This window comes from Camellia sinensis, chromosome 2 (assembly GCF_055761805.1).
Source record: "Camellia sinensis isolate YWXY chromosome 2, ASM5576180v1, whole genome shotgun sequence".
NCBI lineage: Eukaryota > Viridiplantae > Streptophyta > Magnoliopsida > Ericales > Theaceae > Camellia > Camellia sinensis.
In genome coordinates this window covers 62472509-62481952 of record NC_138962.1, presented here as the reverse complement: position 1 = coordinate 62481952, position 9444 = coordinate 62472509, and the positions used below count along the sequence as shown (strand labels likewise).

Here is a 9444-nt window from a genome sequence, read left to right as displayed (position 1 = left end):
AAAAAATCAATTTAAAAACAGTTCACTAAAAGCAAAAAAAGTATAAAAAAAAAAGTCATCAAATAAAAAGGTTTAACTTTTTAATGTTCTCTTCGCCTTTCAATCAACAAATTCCCTTCAAATCCTAAATCCAAATGAAGCCTAAGAGAATAGCTATCGTAAAAATTAAACTGTAACACAATCTTTGGAAAAAACAAAAACAAAAGAATTGTTATTCAGACCAAAAAGTTAGATCTACTTTGTAGGTCTAGTGATATCTAAGAAGATGATTATTGGTTGATAATTAATATTTAATTATCAACCAATTATCTTCTTGACACATCACTGGGTCTATAAAGTGGGTACAAAAAATAGACTTGTATATGATTATTCAAAAAAATAAAATAAAATAAAATAAGTATTCACATAATTCATCATACATTCCTATTATTCATAACAAACAAGCCACATAATCTCTAGAAATTTAACAGCTATATACCAAGATACATAACTATACACACTATATTAGACTTCTTTCTAAACCAAACATTAAAAGCTTAATGTTTAATCTAATTATTAAAAATTCCAAGACCAAATATGAAAATTCCATAGCATTAAAAAAACCTGAGAGAGTTCATTCATTAACCCATAACATTCATTAACCCACTGCAATTCAAGAAAGAAAGTAAGGAATTAATAAAGAATTGCGAGGGAGAGACTTCCTAACCTGAGTATCTGCTTGAGAAGCAAAATTAAAGAAATCTGAGACAGAAGGATAAAAAGAAAACACAATTAGTAAGAGCACTCTTCAACACTAAAAATGTATACGAATCTATTTCCATGTTTGATGAGTAAGACTACGACCATTGATGATTAATGAGAACCTCAACCCGTTTGATTAAAATGAAATAAAAATGATTGTTGAAATAAAACTTAGTTTTCCTTAACCCCCATTTGATGGAGAGAGAGAGAGATAGAGATAGAGAGAGAGAGAGAGAGAAGTGAGTGTTAAAACTCCATCAATTATTAAAGAGAATCTCAACCCAATTAATGCTAACGTTAATTAAGAGTACTCCTTAACACTAAAAATGTATACGAATCTATTTTCATGTTTGGTGAGTAAAAATATGACCATTGATGATTAAAGAGAGTTTCAACCCATTTGACTAAGATGAAATAAAAATCTATGTAGTATCAACCCAATTAATGTTAACATTAGCTCAGAGTTTTTTTTTGGAACCTCAACCCATTAAGATGAAATAAAAATGATTGTTAACATGAAACCTATTTTTCCTTAACCCTCATTTGAAACATGAAACCCATTTTTCCTTAACCCCTATTTGATAGAGAGAGAAAAGTGGGTGTTAAAATCCCATTGATTATTAAAGAGAATCTCAACCCAATTAATGTTAACATTAACTCAAAGTTTTTTTTGGAATGTCAACCCATCAAGATGAAATAAAAATGATTGTTAACATGAAATCCATTTTTCATGTGTACGAATATATTTTCCTGTTTAGAGAGTAAAAATATGACCATTGATGATTAAAGAGAGTCTTAACCCATTTGACTAAAATGAAATAAAAATGATTGTTAACATGAAACTCATTTTTCTTTAACCCCCATTTGATAAAGAGAGAGAAGTGAGTGTTAAAACCTCATTAATTATTAAAGAAAACCTCAACCCAAAAATGTATACGAATCTAAAAATATGACCATTGATGATTAAAGAGAGCCTCAACCCATTTGGATTAAAACCCCATTGATTATTAAAGACAACCTTAACCTAATTAATGTTAACATTAATTAAGAGCACTCCTCAACACTAAAAATGTATACGAATCTATTTTTATGTTTGGTGAGTAAAATATGACTATTGATAATTAAAGAGAGCCTCTACCCATTTGACTAAGATGAAATAAAAATGATTTTAAACATGAAATCCATTTTTTCTGAACCCAGAGAGAGAGAGAAGTGGCTGTTAAAATCCCATGAATTATTAAAGAGAACCTCAATCCAATTAATATTAACATTAACTCAGTTTTTTTTGGAACCTAAATCCATTATGATGAAATAAAAATGATTGTTAACATGAAACCCATTTTTTCTTAACCCTCATTTGAAACATGAAACCCATTTTTCCTTAACCCCTACTTGATAGAGAGAGAAGTGGGTGTTAAAACCCCATTGATTATTAAGGAGAACCTCAACCCAATTAATGTTAACTTTAACTTAGAGTTTTTGTTTTGAAAGCTCAACCCATTAGGATGAAATAAAAATGATTGTTTACATGAAACCCATTTTTCTTTACCCCCATTTGATAGAGAGAGAAGTGGGTGCTAAAATCCCAATGATTATTGAAGAGAACCTCAACCGAATTAATGTTAACATCAACTCAAAGCTTTTTTTGGAACCTCAACCCATTAAGATGAAATAAAAATAATTGTTAATATGAAACCCATTTTTCCTTAACCTCCATTTGATAGAGAGAGAAGTTTCTCTTAAAACCCCATTGATTATTAAAGAAAACATCAACTCAATTAATATTAACATTAACATTAACTCATTTAATTGAAAAAATAGAACCAAAAAAAGAACTAAGAACAAAACACAACACATAATTTTTTTTTTGGTTGCTTCAAAACTAAGAACTTAGAACTAAGAACAATGGGTGTTAACAAAGAACAATGGGTGGGGATGATGGGATGATGGAAAAAAAAAATAGAGCAAAAAAAAGAAAAAAGAAAAAAGAAAAAGAGGTAAAAAAATGAATGGAAAAACAAAAAGAAAGTGAGGAGATAAGAGTCCCTTACCTAGTGATGGTGGAGAAAAAATGAAAAGGAATACAAAGAGTTTGTTCTTCCTTATTGAGAAAGCTTTCGATTGTTCTTCAGAGCTTTGTCTTCACAGTGATGATGTAAAGGGCAGTGGGTTGGTAAGAGTTGATAGTTAAACAAATCTGGACCATTGAATCTTATTTCTTAGATAAATCTAGACTATTGAATCTCTTTTGAATCTCAGTAATTGTTTTTAAATTAGACAAATCTAGACCATTGAAGATAGTTTGTGAGAGAGATATTTTTAAAAATAAATCTGAGCCATTGTTTTTAAATTAAACAGATCTGGACCATTAATTTGAAAGACATTTTCAAACTAACCCTTCCATTGTTATATAGATTTAGAGTATCAAAATTTATTAGGAAAATTATAAAAGAATTCTAAGGCTTTATCTCAATAATGAATCAAATCTAAACTTTTTAATTATTTCAATTTAAATATTGAACTTTTAAAATTGTATCAGTTTTAACTACCCACTTGTATTTTGCTAGTTTGAACAAATGAATAATAGATAATTTAACCGTTTTCCTTGTTCATTATGCTTGACATTCACCTTCTACTCTTATCGTTATGCATCGCCATTGTTGATAAAAAAAAAGTTATGCATCACCATCCATCATCTTTTCGAATCCATTGTCATTCCTTTATTCATTTTTTCACCCACCATTACTCCTCACTTTTCATAGCTACTGCCCCATAAAACAACACCAAAACAACAAAAAAAAAATGATCTAAATTATGTTTATTCTTTTTAATTATAACTAACAAATGGTTAAAATTAATATTTAAATTGAAATAATTATAAAAAGTTATTGATTCAATTTGTTAGAGTATCTCTGAAGTTTATTCAAAATTTTCATCAAATTTGAATAAAAACGATCTGATATGTTGCACTTTAATTGTTTCATCAAATCTAGCCGGTTGTTCGGCCTAGAGCAAATTTTCAACAAAACTTTCCTAAGCCGGTCATCCACCTAGTTGATCGACTAATCGTTCATCCGATCGTCCATCAGCAATTACCTATAAAATTTGATAAAAGATTAAACGTTCTCTTAATTTAATAAAAAATTTGGCATTGCCTTTATTGACTTGCTTTTGGCGAGTAAAAATCTACCTTTTGAATTTTAATGTATTTTAGATCACATCACTTTTTTACATTTTTACACATTTTTTTAAAAAAAAACTAAAAAAATTTAAAAGTCAAAATATGAGTTTGATATCATGGCGCAGAAAAATGGAGCTGATGAAAAGCTTTTAGTAACCAGCCAGCCAAGCGTGATGAGTCTAGAAGTAGAACGTACAGGTTAGAGAAAATCGAACAGAGCTAGTAAAGAACATTGAAAAAGCAAAGCTGTTGACGACGGCGATAGTGGGAGGAGGAGGGTCGCAGAGGGCTTGGTAAAGCCCTAGCCCTAGAGATGGCAAGCGAGGTCATTGGTTGTTCCCTTATAGCGATCCCGATTTTCCCTGTTGTTGTTTAACTATAATCCGGACTTGGTTCCGTAGATTTGTTGTTGTCCTATTCTCATTGCAGGCCTTTACTCTTTGTATTTGAGTCTTGGGTTGTGTTGGGCAGGTTTGAAACAGGTTGGTTGAACTTAGAAACCTAGAGTTGATGCCCAGAATTTGGCCTTCACGCTCGAGCGGGGATTTTGACGCTCGAGCGGGCCCTTCGTTGTTGCTTCTCCGCTCGAGCTGGCGTTTTGATGCTCGAGCGTGGATTCCCATCTCCCAGTGTCTTCCTCTGCAGGTCTTCGTGCGCTCGAGCGGGAGTTTTGACGCTCGAGCGTGAACCTTTGATTTTGTTCGTTCGCTCGAGCGGGGAGTTTGATGCTTGAGCGGGGACCTTGTCTGCAAAACTTCTGAAAGTGTGCAATCTACGCTCGGGCGGCTCTTTCCACGCTCGAGCGTGAGTCTGTGTCTGACGCTCGAGCGGGGGTTTCCATGCTCGAGCGGGGAGTCGATTATATCAGTCCGTGAAATCACTTTTTGAATCACTTTTTCACATCCTTTTCTCTCTCTTACTTTTCCAAAGAGCCATTTGAGAGCTCCTCTCTCTAAAACCATAACTTCTCTCTAAGTATTGATCTAGCTAGGGTGTTTTCCTCACCTTTGGTCTTTACAAAAGTTTGGTTGATCGTCGAGGGCTTTCCTTTGATCCGAAAATTTCAAGTTTTGGAGCACGTTGAGTTCCGTCATCTTCTTCCCTTGAGCCCCAAATTTGAGGTAGGGATTCCTACTCACTATTATGGTCTTCGACATAGATTATTGGTAGTTTTGATAAAGTGTTGAAGTTGGTTGATTTTGAGACTTAGGGTTTCACAATGGTATAAACAAGGGTTTGTTATTTTGATTCTTAAACATGTGTTTTGGGTCTCAAAATGATGATTTGAGTGTTGGTTGTTGATAGTTGAACCTATGGTTAATATTGAGAGTTGGGGGAGCAAGTCCTAATTTGTGTATTGATTAATTGATATAATTAAATTTGGGAAAGTTATGGATTTGTGAAATTGAAGTGAATATAATGAGATTGGCTCATTATTAGATGAACTAGTGGAGTTGGACTTATTCATCGCTCATTTGTGAAAATGTTGATAATTTTATGTGTTGGAGCTTTTATTATCTGTTTAGAAATAATTGCATGGGCTACCGGTGGAGGGTAGTTTCAATTGTTATAGACAATGCATGAGGATTAGGCAAACTAAAACTAATCGAATGGACGTGTCATAGAGTGTGACTGTTGAATGAATACATTAACTTTATGTATTGATTGATTATGTATACTACCAACGTGTATATATATATGTTGTTTTGTGTGGACGGTTTATTGGAAGAAAGGGGTTGGACCTCTAAACCAAACGGTTTATTGGAAGAAAGGGATTGGACGTCTAAACCAGCGCCTTTGTCTTTCTCCAGTGTCTCTTTCTCTCTCTCTCTCTCTCTGTCTCCCCCTCTGCCTCTCCATCTCTGCTACTCCTTTCCCCTCCCTCGCGGTCGTCAGTAACCGGAGCACCGATTCAGCTCATTGTTGGTCACCGTCGCCTGAGATCCATCACCCAATGAAGCTCGATCGGCGGCTCCTTCCTCACAGCTCCTCGCATTGCAAGGTTTTTATCTTCTAACTCCGCTTACATCTACCTCTCTGTCTCCTTTATCCAGATGCTCAAAGCCCTAATGCTCGTCGCTGTCTACTCCATTGGAATCATCTTTCGAAAAGACTCTTTCAACTCCAACACCATGGCCAACATGCTCTCCATCTCCTTCGGCGTTGCCATTGCTACCTATGAAGAAGCCAAATTCGATTCCTGGGGGTCTTTTTCTTCAACTCGGCGCTGAGGGTTTTGAAGCCACTCGATTGGTTTTGATTCAGATCTTGCTTACTTCCAAAGGTATTACTTTGAATCCAATCACTTCGCTTTACTATTTCGCACCTTGTTGCTTTGTTTTTATCTTTGTTCCTTGTCTTTTCGTTGAATTCCCTATTTTAAGGGACATTTCCAGTTTCCATTTCGATTTCACCATTTTTGGGACCAATTCGCTTTGTGCTTTGTTTTGAATCTTGCTGTTTTTTTGCTTGTTGGGAAAACATTGGCTTTGACTATGAATGTTGCTGGGGTTGTCAAGGACTGGTTGTTAATTGCGTTTTCGTGGTCAGTCATTAAGGATACTGTGACTAGCATCAATTTGTTTGGGTATGGACTTGCGTTTTTGGGTGTTATGTATTACAATCATTCAAAGTTGCAGGCTTAGAAGGCCAAAGAGGCACAGAAGAAGGCTCAGCAGGCCGACGAGGAGTCGGGGAGGTTGTTGGGGGAGAGGAAAGAAGGGGATGGATTGGGGAAGAAGAGCGATTCATACGATTGGTTCATTGTTAAAATAATTTAGAAACACAAGAAATGAATTTGAGAAAATGGGTATGGAAATTTAATAAAAAATAAAAAATAAAAACTAGGGTATTGATCTTACATGTCTGACTTGGAAGAAATGGAGAGGTTTTTGATCTTACATGGTCTTTCACCTTCAAAAATTTGTTGCTGTGTGTTTTTTCAGGTTTTTATTTTTAATTTTTCTAAATGGTTGTGCTTCTCCACATAGTTCTCAGGCCTTGGTTCTAAAACAACCCCTTCATTTACATAGAATTCATGGCATCTTTGAATTCTATGTAAATCTCAGGGTTAGAGTTTCACAGCTGGCAATACACATGGCTATTTGGTTTTGGATCAATTCTCCTCTATAGTAGTCCTTATCCATCAATTATGTTGATTAATGGCATTCAACTTAAACAAACTTGATAGATTTTTGTCTCACTTTCTTGCGGTCTTGTTTATTTTGACTTGACAGTGTAGCCAATTTTGTTGTTTGGTGTTGTTAAGATTTGATTTCGAAAATCAGCCACTTATTATGTTATTTTATTTAGGTGATTGAAAAACTGGATGTTGTTAATTAGACTGTGTTACCAGTGAGATGATATTTCGTGACATCTCATTCAAATATGGTGAGGATATGCCTCTTGTATTAAATGGGTTGGACCTTCATATAAAAGCTGGAGAAACAGTTGCTTTTGTTGGGCCCTCAGGAGGAGGAAAGACAACGCTAATGAAACTGCTTCTTCGCCTTTATGATCCTCTGTGTGGTGAGTCATCTGTGATTATAAACCTTGTTCTGACATATTTGTTTTGAGATTTGACAATTTGTTTATAATTATTTTCATTATTTTTATGTGACCTTTTGTTTGTCCCATGTTAACAGGTTGTATACTAATAGATAATCATAAAATCCAAAATATTTGGTTGGAAAGTTTAAGGAGCCATGTTGGGCTGGTCTATCAGGATACAGTGATGTTGGGTTTTTTGGCTTTCGAAGGTTAATAATGTAATTTTAAGCGTGCCAGCAAGGATCAATCAATCCTTACAGAATATTAGTTGCCAACCAATTATCAGACAATTGTGTTTTAGTTCTCTCAACCTCAATGAAGAGGGTTTTTACTGGTGGCTTGTTTAGGAGAATTTAGTAAATAATAACAAGTGAAGAATAAATTCAGAATTTCATTAAGTAAAATGAAAAACTTACAATGATCTGACCCAGCCTCGTAGAAGTTTACAACAACAAGCTATTTGAAACTACTCCTAGGAATGAAGTGCAGTATAGGAATTGAAGTGTAGAAATGTAAAGAACTATAAAAAACTGCAAGGAAAAAACGAAGTAAATAATCTGGTTTTTTGATCTGAGTCTGGATCCTTCATTCTGGGGCCTTTTCTACTATTTATACTTTTCAATGATAATCGTCGAAGTGGGCTTCTAACCATCGAAATGTTCTCCCATGATTGCTGAACATGCTCTCTTACAGTCAGTCCCACTACGCCACTCTTACAGTTAGGTTTCCTTCCTGATTTTGAATTTGAACTTTGTGAGTAACCGTTAGGCCACATCAACTTGTATCCCTTGATTATTCCAGTGCTACGCAGATCCATTATTATCAATACGGGCTAACACGTGTTTGACTTTGTTTGGCAACTTGTATTAACTCCCTAAATTGCCCCATTCATGCTACGTGTTAAATTGTGATTGGCTTTTACAAATTATACAGCCAACATTATCCCCCGTACTAATATACCCAATACTTGGTGATATTAGTGGATCAAGGCACTTTACCTACGTCCTGGGACGTGCATGGGCTTTGTATCTTCTTAGAAATGCAACCGACGTCCATCATTGTAGTGTTTGTATTGCATTAAATTCTCTTCTATGCCTTGAACATTTCCCACTATCTAAGTATTCGAAAAGGCTGATATAGTCCTCATGGCCAAGCAAACCTTTTCTTACATTGATCGAGTATATAGCTAAATTATATAGCCAACATTACCCCTCACACTAATATACCCAACACTTGGTGATATTAGTGGATCAAGGCACTTTACCCACGTCCTAGGATGTGCATGGGCTTTGCATCTTCTTAGAAATGCAATCGACGTCCATCATTGCAGTGTTTGTACTGCATTAAATTTTCTTCTATGCCTTGAACATTTCCCACTATCTAAGTATTCGAAAAGGTTGATACAGTCCTTATGGCCAAGCAAACCTTTTCTTACATTGATCGAGCATACGAGGAGTCTATGGAAGATGATTATAGGCCTCAAAAGAATCTCAATGCATTTATTGATTACACCTATCCGTCTCCATTTATGCAAGTTATGGAAGCTTTCGCAACGTACCAACCTTTAGACCCAAAGTTTGCCAACTACGAACCCTTGGATCTAGCATTTGCAAAAATAAATCTTGGAAACTCTTCCTCTGCCTCACCATCCTCTGCATGGGACGTGGCTGCTTCTTCCTTTGCCCCACCACCCTCTGCATGGGACATAACTACTCATTTTTCCTCCAGGTCTATTGGCTAGGGAAGCTGGCCAAAACTTGATGAATCCAAACTAAGAGAGCGAATTCACCATCGATTCGTCGAATTCGCTATTCCTCTGTCAATTCCTTTATCTACTCTGAGCTTAGTGGTTTACCCCTATGTACCCATTGATCACCAACGCAGTCTGGAGGACAACTTACTTGTCGCTTAGTACACATCTTCTATGCCTACGAAGATAATGCGAGCAACTCCTCGTCCAGAGGAAGCACAAG

General features: G+C 35.4%; 1 pseudogene; it reads left to right on the top strand.

Annotated features, from left to right (window-relative positions):
* Window positions 1–4038: 4038 nt before the first annotated feature.
* LOC114269341 (uncharacterized) lies at window positions 4039–9212 on the top strand (annotated as a pseudogene).
* The last annotated feature ends 232 nt before the right edge of the window (window positions 9213–9444 follow it).